Genomic DNA, 18,722 nt, shown 5'->3' with positions numbered 1-18,722 from the left:
CTGGGAGTTTGGCATCACTTTTATACTTCATACTTTATACTTTATTGTCGCCAAACAATTGGTACTAGAACGTACAATCATCACAGTGATATTTGATTCTGCGCTTCACACTCCCTGGATTTCAAATATTAAATATTAAATATAGTAAAAATGACTAAATATTCAAAATTTAAATTATAAATCATAAATAGAAAATAAAAAAATGGAAAGTAAGGTAGTGCAAAAAAAACCAGAGGCAGGTCCGGATATTTGGAGGGTACGGCCCAGATCCGGGTCAGGATCCGTTCAGCAGTCTTATCATAGTTGGAAAGAAGCTGTTCCCAAATCTGGTCGTACGAGTCTTCAAGCTCCTGAGCCTTCTCCTGGAGGGAAGAGGGATGAAAAGTGTGTTGGTTGGGTGGGTCATGTCCTTGATTATCCTGGCAGCACTGCTCCAACAGCGTGCGGTGTAAGGTCAGTCCAAGGACGGAAGATTAGTTTGTGTGATGTGCTGCGCCATGTTCACGATCTTCTGCAGCTTCTTCCGGTCTTGGACAGGACAACTTCCATACCAGGTTGTGATGCACCCTAGAAGAATGCTTTCTACGGTGCATCTATAAAAATTAGTGAGGGTTTTAGGGGACAGGTCAAATTTCTTTAGTTTTCTCAGGAAGTAAAGGCGCTGGTGGGCCTTCTTGGCAGTGAAATCTGCTTGGTTGGACCAAATCAGGTCATTTGTGATATTGACCCCGAGGAATTTACAGCTTCTGACCTGTTCCACTTGCGCACCACCAATGTAAATTGGGTCGTGCGGTCCGCTACTCCTTCTGAAGTCAACAACCAATTCCTTCGTCTTGCTGACGTTGAGGGATAAGTTATTATCTTCGCACCATGCCACCAGATTCTTAATTTCCTCTCTGTACTCAAACTCATCATTACCCGAGATACAGCCTACTATTGTTGTGTCATCAGCAAACTTATATATTGAGTTCGATGGAAACTTGGCTACACAATCGTGTGTGTACAGTGAGTACAGCAGGGGGCTGAGTACACAGCCTTGTGGGGCACCGGTGCTCAGAGTGATTGTGGAGGAGAGCTTGTCCCCTATTTTTACAGCCTGGGTCCTGTCTGTGAGGAAGTTGAAGATCCAGCTGCAGATCTGAGTGCTAAGGCCCAGGTTCCAGAGCTTAGGAATCTAGGCTTGTTGGCTGATCCCAGCACAATCCTCAGAATGTGTTAGTCATTAATGCATTTCGCTGTATGTTTTGATGTTTCTGACAAATGAAGCTTCTGTCATCTTAGAGGCCTGTGCGTACCTATTCATTCAGTGTATTCCTTATTGCATGATAGACAGCTTAATCCTCAGGGGGACGAGGCATTATGGGGAGTGGGGTATGTGGATCATGAATAGTGGTGGGAATTGAGGTCCAGGATCTGAACAAATGGTGAAGTAGACTGGGTTCAGTTCTGGCTCCCGTCCTAATGACTAAACCTGTGGATTTTAAAACCGTGTTTTAATTGATCTTTAATTCTCAGTGAGATTGCTTCAGGGAGTGGAGTGATAGCACTGAGCACAGCTACGCACACAGGCAAATCAAACAGAAAATGAATGTGTGACAGAGGTTCCTGCATGAACAGTCCCAAGGAGAAGAAATTTAGGCAGGGAAGCTGAACAGTGATTGCATCTCGTAAATTATTAGTCCACATCTGAGCATCAAATGATAGTGTAGCTACACCAGCATTCACACTCAGTGGCCAGTTTATTAGACTTGCACACCTGCTCGTTAATGCAAACATCTAATCAGCCAGTCATGTGGCAGCAACTCAATGCATAAAAGCATGTAGACATGGTCAAGAGGTTCAGTTGTTGTTCAGACCAAAGATCAGAATGGGAAAGAAATGTGATCTAAGTGATTTTGACCATGGAATAATTGTTGGTGCCAGTCAGGGTGTTTTGAGTATCTCAGAAACTGCTGATCTGGGATTTTCACACACACCAGTCTCTAGAGTTTACAGAGACAATGGTGCAAAAAAACACCACAAAAATCCAGTGAGCAGCAGTCCTGCGGATGAAAACGTCTTGTCAGTGAGAGAGGTCAGAGGTCAGAGGAGAATGGCCAACTAGTTCAAGCTGCCAGTAACTGAAATGACCACACGTCACTACAGTGGTGGGCAGAAGCGTGTCTCTCAATGCAGTACAGATCAAACCTTGAAGTGGACGGGCTACAGCAGCAGAAGACAATGAACACACACCCAGTGGCTACTTTATTAGGTTCAAGAGGTGTCCAATAAAGTGGCCACTGAGAGTATTTTTGTTTCATAATACATTGGATTTCTCCTTGGTTTGCTGTCACCATGGAATTTATGTTATACAAAGGATAGTCAGAACTTTTATAAAATGTCATAGAATGGTAGATTTATACAGCATGAAAACAGCCAGTCCGCCCACCATTTCTGCGTTGTGTATCCATCCATACTAATGTCCTTTTCCAACAGAAAGCCATAGAGTCAGAGGTGATATATTGAAGATTAGTTTTATTTGTCACTTGTACATCAAAACACAGGGTGAAATTAGTCGTTTAGCGTTAATGACCAACTAAATCCAGGGATGTGTTGGGGGCAGCCCACTTGTGTTGCTACGCTTCCAGCGCCAACATAGCGTGCTCACAACTCACTAACTTGTACATCTTTATGAAGTGGGAGGAAATCGGAGCACCCAGAGGAAACTCTCACCAGTACGGGGAGAACTTAGAAACACCTTACCGACAGCAGTAGGAATTGAGTCCCGATCTTCTCATCATGAACTGTACGCTAACTGATACACTACTGTGTACTGTTTATAGAGTCATGGATGTAGGAGCCATGTCATAGGGTCACAGAGAAATACAGCACAGAAACAGGCCATTTGGCCCATCTAGTCCATGCTGAAACCAGTTAGGGACCTGCAATGGGACTATGGCCATTGCATGGATACCCTTATTATCCATGTACCTATCCAAAACTTCTCTTAAATGTTGAATCCAGCGCGTATGCCCCACTTGGGCTTGCAGTTCATTCCAACCTCCCTTGATCCTCTGAGTGATGTTCCCCCTCATGTTCTCCTTAATCTTCTCACCTTTCACCCTTAACCCATGACTTCTGGGTGTAGACCTACCCAACCTCAGCGGAAAAAGCCTGTTTCAATTTATCGTATCTACACCCTTCATAATTTTGTATACATCTATCAAATCTCCCTCAATCTTCTATGTTCTAAAGAATAAAATCCTAGCCTATTCAATTTTTCCTTATAACTCTTGCCCTGGCAACATTCCTGTAAATTTTCTTTGTACTCTTTCAACCTTGTTTACATCATTCCTGTAGGTAGGTGACCAAAACTGCACACAATACTCCAAATGATCTCTCACCGATGTCTAATGCAACATCAACATAGCTGTTCTCTACGTGCTTTGTATTCTATGCTATGGAGTTTATTACGATAACGAGTCACGTGAGTGGCAGCGTGGTAAAAGCAAAGGGGGTAAATTACATATTCCTGCTTATCTCGTGGTGGAGGTCATATCTTTTGCTGACTGCTGAGATAACGCTCAATAGTGCTTAATTGTATATTTAACTAGTTGCTAATAAAGGACTGAATAAAGCGTTTGACTTTCAGAGCAATCATTGGAGCTGTGGGTGTGTCACGCCAGTGAAACAGTCTGTACGGTCGCAGGCAAGTGGCAAATGATATTGGATTTAGTTTTGCTACTACTATGGATTCATACAGTGTGGAAAAGGCTCCCAGACGCCGTCCTTTAACTGCAAAACGAGCCTCCAGCTCCAGCCTTCTGCCATATGTAAACCCGGGCCTGCAGACACCTTTTTCACTGCCTTGTCTACTTGTGGCTCTACCTTAAGGGAACTATCTACCTGTACTCTGAGGTCTCACTGTTCCACAACACTCCTCAGAGCCCTACCGTTCACTATGAAAGGCCATGCTTGATTTGACTTCCCAAAATGCAATACCTCACAATTATCCCATATGGATGAAGAAAACATCCGTGTGTTGGCCTCCATATTGAGTGCGTCTCTGTTCACCTACTTAAAGGAAAGATATCAATAAGATTGAAAGATTACAAAGAAAATTTACAAGGATGTTGCTGGGACTTGAAAACCTGAGTTATAGGGAAAGGTTGAATAGATTAGATTAGATTAGATTATGCGGACACTCAGTCCTCGTTTATTGACATTTAGAAATGCATGCATTAAAAATGATACAATGTGCCTCCAGTATGATATCACAGAAACACAAGACAGACCAAGACTAAAACTGACAAAAACCACATTATTATAACAGTGCAAAGCAATACCGTAATTTGATAACAGCAGACCATGGGCACGGTTAAAAAAAGTCTCAAAGTCCCGATAGGCCCAGCATCTCGCGCAGACGGTAGAGGGGAGAAACTCTCCCTGCCATGAGCTTCCAGCACCACAAACTTGCCGATGCAGCACCCTGGAAGCACCCGACCACAGTACCACTCTGAGTCCGTCCAAAAACTTCGAGCCTCCGACCAGCCCTCCAACACCGAGCACCATCTCTGCCGAGTGCTTCGACCCCGCCCTGGCCGCCAAGCAACAGGCAAAGCCGAGGATTCGGGGCCTTCCCCTCCGGAGATTTCAGATCACACAGTAGCAGCAGCAGCGAAACAGGCATTTCAGAAGTTTCACCAGATGTTCCTCCGAGCTCTCACGTCTGCCTCCATCAAATCAGAATTGTGCACGGCATCCTACTTGACAGATAACGGATATTCATCGCAGAGGCCACGCGCGCTGTGTCGTGCCGCCATCTTCTTCTCCCGCCTAGGACAGGAGAATGAAGGGAGATTTGAGGTAAACAAAATTACATGGGGTATAGATAACGTAAATGCAAGCAGGCTTTTTCCACTGAGGTTGGATGAGACTAGAACTAGAGGTCATGGGTTAAGGATGAAAGGTGAAATGTTTACGGGAACCATGAGGGACAGCTTCTTCATTCAGAGGGCGGTGAGAGTGTGGAACGAGCTGCCAGCGCAAGTAGTGGACGCAGGTTCGATTTCAACATTTAAGAGAAATTTGTAAAAGCACATGGATGGGAGGGTAATGGGAGCCATGGTCCAGGTACAGGTACAGAACAACAGTTCGGCATGGACTAGATGGGCTGAAGGGCCTGTTTCTGTGCTGTAGTACTCTGTCACTCTGTGATTCTATTTGTCGGGGGGTTGAGTTAAATGTAATGTAATACAACACACACAAAACGCTGGAGGAACTCAGCAGGTCAAGCAGCATCTATGGAAGAAGTGAACAGCTGACGTATCTGGTCGCGATCTTTCACTAGAATTGGAAAGGAAGGAGGCAGAAACCAAGAATAGGAAGTTGGGGGGAGGAGTTGGAGTGCAAGCTGGCAGGAGATAAGCGAGACCAGGTTAGTCCAATGTAATGTTGCAGCTCTATAAAACTCTAGTTAGACCACACTTGGAACATGCGCCCAACACATGCACATCAAACACACACAATACACACTCAACAGACACACACGCTTGGTTTCGTGTTCATTATAGGAAGGATGCGTAAGCTTTAGAGAGGGTTCAGAGAAGATTTACCAGGATGCTGCCGAGATGTCTTATGAGGAGAGGTTAAGCAAGCTTGGGCTCTTCTTGTTGGAGTGAAGGAGGATGAGAGATTCTGCACTGGGGTTCCACGGAAAGTTGGTAAATTGAATCTGGAATTGGCTTGGCGATAGGAGGCAGAAGGTGGTGGTTGAACTCTGTATTTGTGACTGGAAGCCTAAGCCAGGAATGTATTGCAGGGGTTGGCACTGCTTTTTATACATATTAACAGTATGGATGTGATCATAGGGGACAGTTTGCAGATGACACGGAAATTGGTGGTTTTGTTGATAGTATGGTAGTCTGTGTCAGAACAACTTAATCCTGAAAATCCTTAAGGAAAGGTTTGAACTTTCAGGGAGACTGTTACACTGCTAGAGGGGATGTCTCACTGGCAAAACTGGTGTTGTACTGTCAGAGTCAGTGCTGTGCTCTCAGTGAGAGTGTTGGACTTGGAACTGGTTTATTATTGAGATAGAGTGAAAAGATTGTTTTGCATACTGCTCGTACAGTTAAGATCATTACACAATGCCCAGAGGTAATGTCGCAGCCCTTATCAGACCTCACATGGAATATTGTATTCAGTTCTGGTCACCTCATTACAGGAAAGATGTGGAAGCTTTAGAGAGGGTGCAGATGAGATTTACCACTACGATGCCTGCACTAGAGGGTATGTCTTATGAAGATAGGCTGAGCAAGCTAGGGTTTTTCTCTTTGGAGAGAAGGATGAGAGGTGACTTGATAGAGATGTACAAGATAATAAAAAGCGTAGATGGAGTGGACAACTAGATACATTTCTCTGGGCAGAAATGGCTAATACATGTTGGCATAATTTTAAGGGGGATAGAGGAAAATATAGGGGGGGTGTCAGAAATAAATTCTTTACACAGTGAGTCGTGGGTGCATGGAACACCTTGACAAGTGTGGTGGCAGAGGTAAACACATTAGAGCTATTTAAGAAACCCTTATATATGCATATGGATGATAGAAAAATGGAGGGAAGAGTAAGAGTAGATCTTAGAGCAGGTTAAGAGGTTGGCACAGTGTGGTCTGTAATGCTCTTTGCTTTTTGTTCTTTGCATCAAGTTAGTACAAGGTAAAATAATAACAGAATGCGGAATAGCTACAGGGAAGGTACAGTGCCAGTAGTGCAAAATCATAACAGGATAGATCGTGAGGTCAGGAGTCCAATTTATCACACTAGGGGGTTGTTCAATAGTCTTATAACAGTGAAGTAGAAGCTGTCTTTGAGCCTGGTGATCTGTGATTTCAGGCTTTTGTATCTTCTGCCTGATGAGAGAGGATGTCTGGGGATGGTAGGGACTTTGATTATTTCGGCTGAGGCAGCAAGAACTGTAAACAGAGGCCGTAGAAGGGAGTTTGCACAGCCATTCAGTATCTCTTCCTCTCCATCCCCACTTGCTCTATCAATCTCTCTGAAATTGAAACTTGTTTTAACTCCAAGGAAGATGGATGATTTGAAAAATTAACTCTTGTATCTCTCTCTACAGATGCAGGCTGACTTGTTGAGAGTTTCAAGCAGTTTATTTTTGCTACTCTTGATTCTTTTGTTTGCCCTTGCAAGAGTGAAGGAGGATGTGCTATTTCGATCGATCTTTTTCTGAGCAGAGTACATCCCAAAGCATCTTTGAGCCAAAGGAGTATTCAAAGCTGCAGTGTTCGAGATTCCAGCTCCACAGGCGCTGACTTCCCTGCTCTGCCTTTTAACATTCTGCTTTGTCTTCTAACCAGTTAGTAGGTTAATAATTGTCCTGTGATTGGGCTAGGGTTAAATCACGGGTTGCTGGATAGCGCAGTTTGAGGGACTGGAGGGATCTATTCTACACTGTATCTTAATAAATAAGTACATAAGTAGACAAAGGTTCCTTAACGTTGTTATAACTGGGAGTGATAGTTGGGATAAGCTCCCACTACCGATTAAATTCTCCTGGTAGTGTGTGACTCAAATAGCCTCTGACAACTAAGTCCAGCTCCTGGCCTTCACATGTGGCTTAGCTACGAAGCCCAGCAGAACTGTTTCTACTGACAGGAGAAGGGGCAATGGCGGGTTACTGGCCCCTTAAAACCAGTCACTTTGGGCAGATGGGGCTCGTCTAGAAGGAAAACTCTGATATCAAACTCCCCTGCCTTGCGGCTATACCCACTCATGGGGAAGGCTCAGAGAGTAAATCTGGGGTCCCTAAGTCAGTCCTACATTGAGTTCAACACTGACTGGCAACTCCTGTGACGCTGCTGGTGCCAAACTGTATCAGTCTCTGCCATTCCTTTGGGTTCATCAGACGTGAGGAGAGGGGGAGCTTGCTACATGGAGAACAGCTTGCTCTCCATATTGTACTGACCAGGCTTGCCTGTCAAGATAGCTGGGACACAACATCCATGGTCGATCCTGACCGATGGAATCCTCAAATAGAAGAAAATGAATCTCAGGGTAGTATATGTTAACAGGTATGAACTTTGATACTAAATTTACTTTGAAATTTGAGCTTTGAACTGTAGATTGCTTGATCACCATCAGATTCTTGTTTATGGAAGCTTGTTGTGAGGTAAGTAGCTGCCATAAATTGTGTATCGCAATAGTAAATAGGCTTTCTGAAAATAATTGGTCTATTCATTGTCTTTAATTGTCACATGTACATCGAAACATCCAAACTTACAGTGAAATGATTTGTTTGCGCCACGACCAAAACAGTTCGAGGATGTGCTGGTGTCACGGTGCACGCTCGCAGGACTGGGCCCAAGTGCGGGGGAACAGCAGATTTTGTCACGGTGAGCACTGGCAACAACTCGACGCAGGAGCGGAGGAATGGCAGACTCCCTGTGAAGAGATGAAGCCAAGAGGTGAGTCATAGGGATACGAATATCAGAGGCAGGACCAAGCAACACTGCGAGACAAATTATTCTGCACAGACACAAGGGTTCTGAACCAGTGCCAAACGAGAGCCCTCTTTAAATAACCATAGTATGCTGGAAACCCGAGCCAGGCACAGTTAACACACACACAATGTGGGAGGAACTCAGCAGGCCAGGCAGCATCTATGGAAAAGAGTAAACAGTTGACATCGACTACACTCTTTTCCATAGATGCTGCCGGGCCTGCTGAGTTCCTCCACCATTTTGTGTGTGTTGCTTGGGTTTCCATCATCTGCAGATTTTCTCTTGTTTGTGCCAGGCACAATTAACTTGACCAGATTAAACAGAAACCACTAGGCCTTAACGGCTCTAACAATTATGAAATACAGGTGCTGGAGAAACCTAGAAACCCAACACTATATGTCAAGCCGCAGAGGCCTGCAGGGCTCATGACAGCTGGAACCAACCCACAAGTGTCACCATACATCTGGCGCCAACAGAGCATTCCCACAATTTATTAACCGGAAACCGGAGCGCCTGGATGAAACCCACGCGGTCACGGGGAGAATGTACGAACTCTGTATTTCATTAGGAGTTTGAGGAGATTTAGTCTGTCACCTAAAACACTTGAAAACTTCTACAGATGTACCATGGAGAGCATTCTGACTGGTTGTGGTGAGGGTGGGGGGGGGGGGAATACTGCACAGGATCGAAAGAAGCTACAGGAAGTTGTAAAATCAGTCAGCTCCATCATGGGTACTAGCCTCTGTGGTATCCAAAACGTCTTCAAAGAACGATGCCTCAGGAAGAAGGTGTCTGTCATTAAGGACCCCTGTCACCCAGGACGTGTCTCTTCTCACTGTTACCATCAGGCAGGAGGTACAGAAGCCAGAAGGCACACACTCAGTGATTCAGGAACAGCTTCTTCCTCTCTGCCATCTGATTCCTAAATGGACATTGAACCCATGAGCACTACCTCACTTTTTAAAAATTATTTCTGCTTTTGCACCATTTTTAACTATTTAATATATAAGTTAAAGGCATCCGTTAGTCTTGTGAGACCGTGGATCTGCACCTGGAAAGTCTTCACTCTCCAGGGCGCAGGCCTGGGCAAGGTTGTATGGAAGACCAGCAGTTGCCCATGCTGCAAGTCTCCCCTCTCCACGACACCGATGTTGTCCAAGGGAAGGGCATTAGGACCCATACAGCTTGGCACCAGTGTCGTCGCAGAGCAATGTGTGATTAAGTGCTTTGCTCAAGGACACAACACGTTCCCTCGGCTGGGGCTCGAACTCACAACCTTCAGGTCGCTAGTCCAATGCCTTAACCACTTGGCCACGTGCCCACACTATTTAATATATACATACATACTAAATGTAATTCAATTTCTTTTCTATATTAGGATGTATGGCCTTGTACAGCTACTGCAAAGTTAACAAATTTCATGACCTCCGCCGGTGATACTAAACCTGATTCAGATTCTCCTTATAAACAGCACGGAGGTTTGAACCCCAGTTGCTGGTGATATAACGCGTTATGCGCTCCCGTGCTGCTCCTGGCAACACCGCTTAGATATCAACCGCTCTCTGCATGAAACGCCTCCAATTTTCTTTAAAGCTCCTTCCTCTCACCTTAAAACTATGCCCTCCTGGTTTTGATACCCCTAGCATGTAATTTTGAGCATTCTAAGCTGAGACATAATAAAAATGCAAATTCCTTCTTTCCATCAATATCTTCTCTGCTTGCTGGCTCTGTGAATAATTGTACAGTCATCACCTATGCTGTTTTACCTCTCTGCAATTCATCTTGCTATTTAATAAAACCGTATTTGGCAATCATTTGGCCTAATTGATGTATTGCATCTTCGGACGTAATCTTCACAGAGTGAAGATGCAAATGTATAGAAACCAGACCAGAAGATCAATTAATCTGAATCTGAATCAGATTTATTATCACAGACATACACTCAGTGGCCACTTTATTAGGTACACCTACTCGTTAATGCAAATATTTATCAGCCAATCATGTAGCAGCAACTCAATGCATAAAAGCATGCAGACATGGTCAAGAGGTTCAATTGTTGTTCGTTATGATGATCATGAAGACATGTCCTCTTTTATTGTCATTTAGTAATGCATGCATTAAGAAATGATACAATATTTCCTCCGGTGTGATATCACAAAAACACAGGACAAACCAAGACTAAAAAAACTGACAAAACCACATAATTATAACATATAGTTACAACAGTGCACAATGCCATAACTTGATGAAAAAGTCCGTGAGCACAGTAAAGTTCAAAGTTTCTCAAATGTTCCACATCTCACGCAGACGGGAGAAGAAAGAAAAACTCTCCCTGCCATGCCGACCACAATCCGACTCTGAGTCATCCGAAAACTTCGAGCTCTGATCAGCTCTCCGACACCGAGTACTGAGCGCCATCTCTGTCCGAACGATTCGACCTCCTTCTCAGTCGCCAAAAGCAGGCAAGGCCGGGGATTTTGAGACCTTCCCTCCGAAAGATTCCCGACCGCGCAGTAACGACAGCAGCGAATGACCTTTCAGAAATTTCTCCAGATGTTCCATTAGAATGAGGAAGAAATGTGAACTAATTGACTTTGACGGTGGAATAATTGTCGATACCGGATATGGTGGTCTGAGTATCCCAGAAAATGCTGATCTCCTGGATTTTCATGTACAGCCATTTACAGAGAACAGTGCTGATGCACTAAATTACTCCAAAAGACTGGAAGTAGAGTAAGTACTGAAAGGCTTTTATTAACAGTAAAATGGGTGCTCATCCGTGCTGTGTCTGCCCTGGACTGAGGGAGGAGCAGAGGCACAATCACCTTTATTCAGGGGTCTGTGGGAGGAGCCACAGGAGCAGTCAGCAGAGGGGGGTGTCCAGACAGGTAACCCAGTTACAACCTATATACAATGGTTTATCACAGGTGCGAAAAACAAAATGCATTCCAGTGAGCGGAGGTTCTGAGAGCGAAATCACCTTGCTAACGAGAGAGCTCAGAGGAGAATGGCGGGATTGGTTTAAACTGACAGGAAGGCAACAGTAACTTAATTAACTAAGTGTTACAACAGTGGTGTGCAGAGGAGCGCCTCGGGAAAGGTTTCCTACTGCTGCACAGAGGGAGGGGTGTTAAACTAGAGTTGCAGGGGGCTAGGAACCAGAGCGCCAGAACAGATAATGGAGTGATATGGAGAAAGATGTTGTTACCCCTACATACAACGTCAGGAATCAAAAGGCTGAGGAGGTGGGACCAATGTTCTGGGCTGTGTATTGTCAGAAAGGTGGTTGAGCTCAGGGCATGAATCAGCATGTGGAATTATGACACTGTAGCCGTTAGTTGGACTTAGTTGCAGGAGGGGCAGGGCTGGCAGCCCAGTGTTCTGAGGTTCTGTTGTTTCAGACATGACAGAGTGGGAGGGGTGGTATTACTAGTCAGAGAAAACGTCACATTAGTGCTCAGGCAGGACACACTGGAGAGCTCGTCTACTGAGGCTTTATTGGTAGAAGTGAGGAAAAAGAAAGGTATGATCATGTTAGTGGGATTATACTATAGAACATCCAACAGTCCATGGGATTTAGAGGAACAAATTTGTACTGGTATCACAGACTGTTTCAAGAAATATAAGGATGTTATAGCAGGTGATTTTAACTTTCCACATTGACTGGGACTCCCATACTGTAAAAGGGTTGGATGGGAAAGAGTTTGTCAAATGTGTTCAAGGAAGTTTCCTTAATCATTACATAGAAACAAGAGTGTGTGATACTTGATCAGCCATTCGGGAACGAGACAGGGCAGGTGACAGAAGTTTTTGTAGGGGAACATTTTGCATCTTGTAATCATAATGCCATTAGCTTCAAGGTAATTATGGAAAAGGATAGGTCTGGTCCTTGGGTTGCGATTCCAAATTGGTAAAAGGTCAATTTTGATGGCACCAGAAATGATCTGACAATTGTGAATTGGGCCCGGCTGCTTTCTGGCAAAGGTGTACTCGGTAAGTGGAAATCCAGAGTTTGTATGTTCCTGTCAGAATAAAAGGCAAGGATAAAAGGTTTAGGGAACTTGTTTTCAAGAGAAATTGAAGCTTTGGTTGAGAAAAAGAAGGAGGTGCAGAGCACGTATAGGCAGGCAGCCACAAATGAGGTACTTGAGGAGTATAAGAAATGCAAGAGAACACTTAAGAAAGAAATCAGGAGGACGAAAGGAAGGCATGAGTTTGCTCCAACAGACAAGATGAAGGAGAATCCAAAAGGATTCTACAGATATGTTAAGAGGAAAAGGATAGCAAGGGACTAAGCTGGTACTCTGGTAGATCAGAGTGGTAATCTATGCATGGAGCTGAAAGAGATGGGGGAAACCTTAAATGAATTTTTTTTGCATCTGTATTTACTCGGGAGATGGACGCAGAATCTAGAGATATGAGGCAATGCAGCAGCAAAGTTACGAACATTATACAAATTATAGAGGAGGAGGTGCTTGCTGTCTTGAAGCAACTTAGGGCAGAGTTATCCCCAGGGCCTGACAACATTTCCTTAGACCCTGTGGGAGGCCAGAGCAGAAACTGCCAGGGTCCTAGCAGAGATATTTATATCATCCTTAGTGACAGGTGAGATGCAGAAGGATTGCAAGAAAGCTAATGTTGTTCTGTTGTTTAAGAAAGGCTGTAAGGATAAACCAGGAAATTATAGGTTATAGGCCAGTGACCCTGGACATCAGTAGCGGGAAAGTTATTGGAATGTATTCTAAGGGACTGGATATATAAGTATTTGGATAGACAGGGACTGATTAGGGACAGTCAACATGGCTTTGTTCGTGGCAAGTCATGTCTAACAAATCTTAAATAGGTTTTCAAGGAAGTTAGCAGGAAAGTTAATGAAAGCAAGGCAGTGGATGTTGTCTACATGGACTTAAGCCAGGCCTTTGATAAAGTCCCACATGGGAAATTGGTCAAAAGGTTTCAGTTGCTTGGCATTCAAGATGAGTTAGTAAATTGGAAGAGACATTGGCTTAGCAGAAAAAGTCAGAGTGTGGTTGTAGGTGGTTGCTCCTTTGACTGGAGTCCTGTGACTAGTGGTCTGCCGCAGGGAGTGAGTCCATTGTTGTTTGTCCTCTATATCAATGATCTGCATGATAATGTGGTAAATGGATCATCAAATTTGAGGACGACAACAAGATTGGGGGGAGGGGTGTAGTGGACAGCGAGGAAGACTATCAAAGCTTGCAGTGGGATCTGGACCAACTGGTGAAACGGGTTGAAAAATGGCAGATGGAATTTAAAGCAGACTAGTGTGGGGTTGCACTTTGACAGGACCAACTGGGGTGGATCTTACATAGTGAATGGTAGGGCACTGAGGAGTGCGGTAGAACAGAGGGATCTGGGAATACAGATTCATAATTCCTTGTAAGTGGTGTCACAGGTAGATAGGGTCATAAAGAAAGCTTTTGGCACGTTGGCCTTCATAAATCAATGTCTTGAGTACAAGAGTTGGGATGTTGTGTCGAAATTGTATAAGATGTTGGTGAGGCCTAATTTGGAGTTTTGTGTGCAGTTTTGTTCACCTACCTACAGGAAAGATATAAATAAGATGAAAGAATGCAGGGAAAACTTACAAATTTGTTGGAGGACTTGAGGACGTGAGTTATAGGGAGAGGTTGAATAGGTTAAAACTTTATTCCATGGAGTGTAGAAGAGTAAGGGGAGATTTGATAGAGGTATTGATAGAGGATGCGAGGGGTATGGAGTGCTACGGTCAGGGTGCAGTTCGAAAGGACTTGGCAGATTAATGGCTTGGCACAGCTTAGGTGGGCCAAGGGCCTGTTTTATATGCTGTAGTGTTCTATGACTATGAACACACAACACGACAAACTCTGACTTGGTTTGCTACAGCGGCAGAAGACTATGAATATGCACTCAGTGGCCACTCTATTCGGTACAGGAGGCCGCTGAGTATATGTCATGAAATTTGTTGTTTTGTTGCCACAAGTGAAGACATGGATGTTGATACTGACTTAAGTTCTTCTTGCAGACAGTTGAAGTCAGAAGTTTACATACACCTTAGCCAAATACAATTAAACTCAGTTTTTCACAATTCCTGACAAATCCTAGAAAACGTTCCATGTCTTAGGTCAGTTAGGATCACTACTTTACTTTAAGAATGTGAAATGTCAGAATAATAGTAGAGAGAATGATTTATTTCAGCTTTTATTTCTTCCATCACTTTCCCAGTGGGTCAGAAGTTTACATACACTTTGTTAGTATTTGGTAGCATTGCCTTTAAATTGTTTAACTTGGGTCAAATGTTTTGGGTTGCTTTCCACAAGCTTCTCACAGTAAGTTACTGGAATTTTGTTCCATTCCTCCATACAGAACTTGTGTAACTGAGTCAGGTTTGTAGGCCTCCTTGCTCGCACACGCTTTTTCAGTTCTGCCCACAAATTTTGTATCGGATTGAGGTCAGGGCTTTGTGATGGCCACTCCAATACCTTGACTTTGCTGTCCTTAATTAATTTTGCCACAACTTTGGAGGTATGCTTGGGGTCATTGTCCATTTGGAAGATCCATTTGCGACCGAGCTTTAACTTCCTGGCTGATGTCTTGAGATGTTGCTTCAATATATCCACATAATTTTCCTTCCTCATGATGCCATCTATTTTGTGAAGTGCACCAGTCGCTCCTGCAGCAAAGCACCCCCACAACATGATGCTGCCACCCCCATGCTTCACGGTTGGGATGGTATTCTTCAGCTTGCAAGCCTCTCCCTTTTTCCTCCAAACATAACGATGGTCATTATGGACAAACAGTTCAATTTTTGTTTCATCAGACCAGAGGATGTTTCTCCAAAAAGTAAGATCTTTGTTCCCATGTGCACTTGCAAACTGTAGTCTGGCTTTTTTATGGCGGTTTTGAAGCAGTGGCTTCTTCCTTGCTGAGCAGCCTTTCAGGTTATGTCGATAAAGGACTTGTTTTACTGTGGATATAGATACTTGTCTACTTGTTTCCTGCAGCATCTTCACAAGGTCCTTTGCTGTTGTCCTGGGATTGATTTGCACTTTTCGCGCCAAAGTAAGTTCATCTCTAGGAGACAGAAAGCGTCTCTTTCCTGAGCGGTATGACGGCTGCGTGGTCCCATGGTGTTTATACTTGCGTACTATTGTTTGTACAGATGAACGTGGTACCTTCAGGCGTTTGGAAATTGCTCCCAAGGATGAACCAGACTTGACATCATTTTCTGACCTCAATCTGATAGAAGATTTGTGGGCAGAACTGAAAAAGCGTGTGCGAGCAAGGAGGCCTACAAACCTGACTCAGTTACATCAGTTCTGTCTGGAGGAATGGAACAAAATTCCAGCAACTTATTGTGAGAAGCTTGTGGAAAGCAACCCAAAACGTTTGACCCAAGTTAAACAATTTAAAGGCAATGCTACCAAATACTAACAAAGTGTATGTAAACTTCTGACCCACTGGGAAAGTGATGAAAGAAATAAAAGCTGAAATAAATCATTCTCTCTACTATTATTCTGACATTTCACATTCTTAAAGTAAAGTAGTGATCCTAACTGACCTAAGACAGGGGATGTTTTCTAGGATTAAATGTCAGGAATTCTGAAAAACTGAGTTTAAATGTATTTGGCTAAGGTGTATGTAAACTTCTGATTTCAACTGTACATACTTCACATCAGACAGTCATAAACCATTGGTCACTGGCTAGGAAGGGAGAAAAAAATAGTGTGGAGAAATTTCCTCTTATAGGCCAGAGATGGTGAATCACTGGGAACAAATCTTGTCCAGTGGGAGGGAAGGATGGTGAGGTCAGGATTGGACAGCTATTGGGCATTATTTGAATAGAGGGTCCTAATGAAAATAAGGATGGGAAAGTGAAACGTATGGATAGTCTGGACCTATGCTCATTGGAGTTTAGAAGAATGAGGAAGGATCTCTTTGAAACCCATCAAATATTGAAAAGGCTAGACAGAGTGGTTGTCAAGAGGACGTTTCCTATATTGGGGGAGTCAAGGACTAGAAAGCACATGTACAGATGTTCCTTTAGAACAGAGATGAGGAGGGTGGTGAATCTGTGGAGTTCATTGCCACAGATGGCGGTGGAAACCAAGCCATTGGGTATGTTCACAGCAGAGGTTGATAGGTTCCTGGTTAGTCAGAGCATCAAAGGTTTCAGGGAGAAGGCAGGATAATGGCATTGAGAGGGATAATGAAGGAATAGTGGAGCAGATTCGATGGGCCAAATGGCCTAATTCTGTTCTTATGCCTTATGGTCTTAAGACATACAAAAAATTACTATAACGTACCAAAACTGAAAACAAATAGTGCAAAAGAGGAATAGTGTGGTCGTGTTCATGGGTTCAATGTCCATTCAGAAAGCTGATGGACGGGGAAGAAGCTGTTCCTAAATCATTAAGTGTGTGTCTTCGGGCTCCTGTACCCCCTCCCTGATGGTAGCAATGAGAGAAGGGGACATGCTGGACATCGGGGTGATGGCTCTAAGGTTAGGCAGACATAAGGAGATATTTGCTTGGCATAAGCTACATTGGAGGTTTCTTTAACCATGATCCAGTTGGTGTGCATTAACATAATTCACAGTTGGTGGCTCAGCACTACTTGTGTGCTTGACTTCAACTGTGTGTTCTGACTTAGAGAGAGTCAACATATAGAAAGAGTGAGCAATGCCTCACTTGTTTTGTTCTCTTTTTGCATTTTTGCACAGGGATGAGTCTGAGCACAGGGCTACGGTAGGAAACTTTGTCACATGGTGTGAGCAGAATTATCTGCAGCTTAATGTGAAAAAGACTAAAGAGCTGGTGGTGGACCTGAGGAGAGCTAAGGTACCGGTGACCTCTGTTTCCATCCAGGGGGTCAGTGTGGACATGGTGGAGGATTACAAATAACCTGGGGATACGAATTGACAATAAACTGGACTGGTCAAAGAGCACTGAGGCTGTCTACAAGAAGGGTCAGAGCTGTCTCTGTTTCCTGAGGAGACTGAGGTCCTTTAACATCTGCCAGACGATGCTGAGGATGTTCTATCAGTCTGTGGTGGCCAGTGTGATCATATTTGCTGTTGTTTGCAGGGGCAGCAGGCTGGGGGTAGCAGACACCAAAAGAATCAACAAACTCATTCGTAAGGCCAGTGATGTTGTGGGGATGGAACTGGACTCTCTCACGGTGGTGTCTGAAAAGAGGATGCTGTCCAAGTTGCATGCCATCTTGGACAATGTCTCCCATCCACTACATAATGTACTGGGTGGGCACAGGAGTACATTCAGCCAGACTCATTCCACCGAGATGCAACACAGAGCATCATAAGAAGTCATTCCTGCCTGTGGCCATCAAACTTTACAACTCCTCCCTTGGAGGGTCCCTGAACCAATAGGCTGGTCCTGGACTTATTTCCTGGCATAATTTACATATTATTATTTAATTTTTTATGGTTTTATATTGCTATATTTATACTCTATTCTTGGTTGGTGCAACTGTAACGAAACCCAATTTCCTTCGGGATCAATAAAGTATGACTATGACTATGACTATTACTTATTTATTTCTTTTTATAAATATATGCATCTCTTTTTATAATTTGCAGTATATTTACAATTAGAGTGAAGGTATGTCTCTATTAAAGGATGCGTAAAGTGCTCCTTCTCTCCACTAGCCTGCAGTTCACTCTTGGGCAAGGTGCAGTAGCTGCTTAACCTCTGCTGCCAGTCAGGGTGACGTGAAGCCGTGAAATAAGTAAATAACATTCAGAACTGAAGTCCACGAAAGTGACTTCATGGCCACGAAGCCAGTCACAGCCACTCCAGGAGCCTGTTATTTGCAGACCACAGCCTCAGTTCAGCGCAGAGGCGAGTACACCTCATGGAGCAGCGAGCTGGGCACCGGCCCGTCCCTCGCCTCTGGCACGGCGCTTAAACCAGCCAAACCCCAACTCAAGTGACCCTGTCACTTCAATGCACCCTGAGGCCCAGGCCCCGCCATCTCAATTCTGCCTGTACCCAACCATCCCAATCTGGCTCGACGCTTAAAATGGCCAAACAGCAAGACAGTCCTCACTCTCGAACGTGGGCCCTGCCACTTCGATACACTCTAGGGGCCTGGTCCAAGAGCAAAGGACAAAAATCTGTTTTTATTTTTGAGACAGCAGGACAGTGCAATACATGAAGTGACCACAGTCCTAGGTACCCTGGCTATATATATTATGCCTGACTTTCA

Source organism: Mobula hypostoma, chromosome 9, assembly GCF_963921235.1.
Source record: "Mobula hypostoma chromosome 9, sMobHyp1.1, whole genome shotgun sequence".
NCBI classification, from domain to species: domain Eukaryota; kingdom Metazoa; phylum Chordata; class Chondrichthyes; order Myliobatiformes; family Myliobatidae; genus Mobula; species Mobula hypostoma.
Note: the sequence above shows the minus strand (reverse complement) of the source record.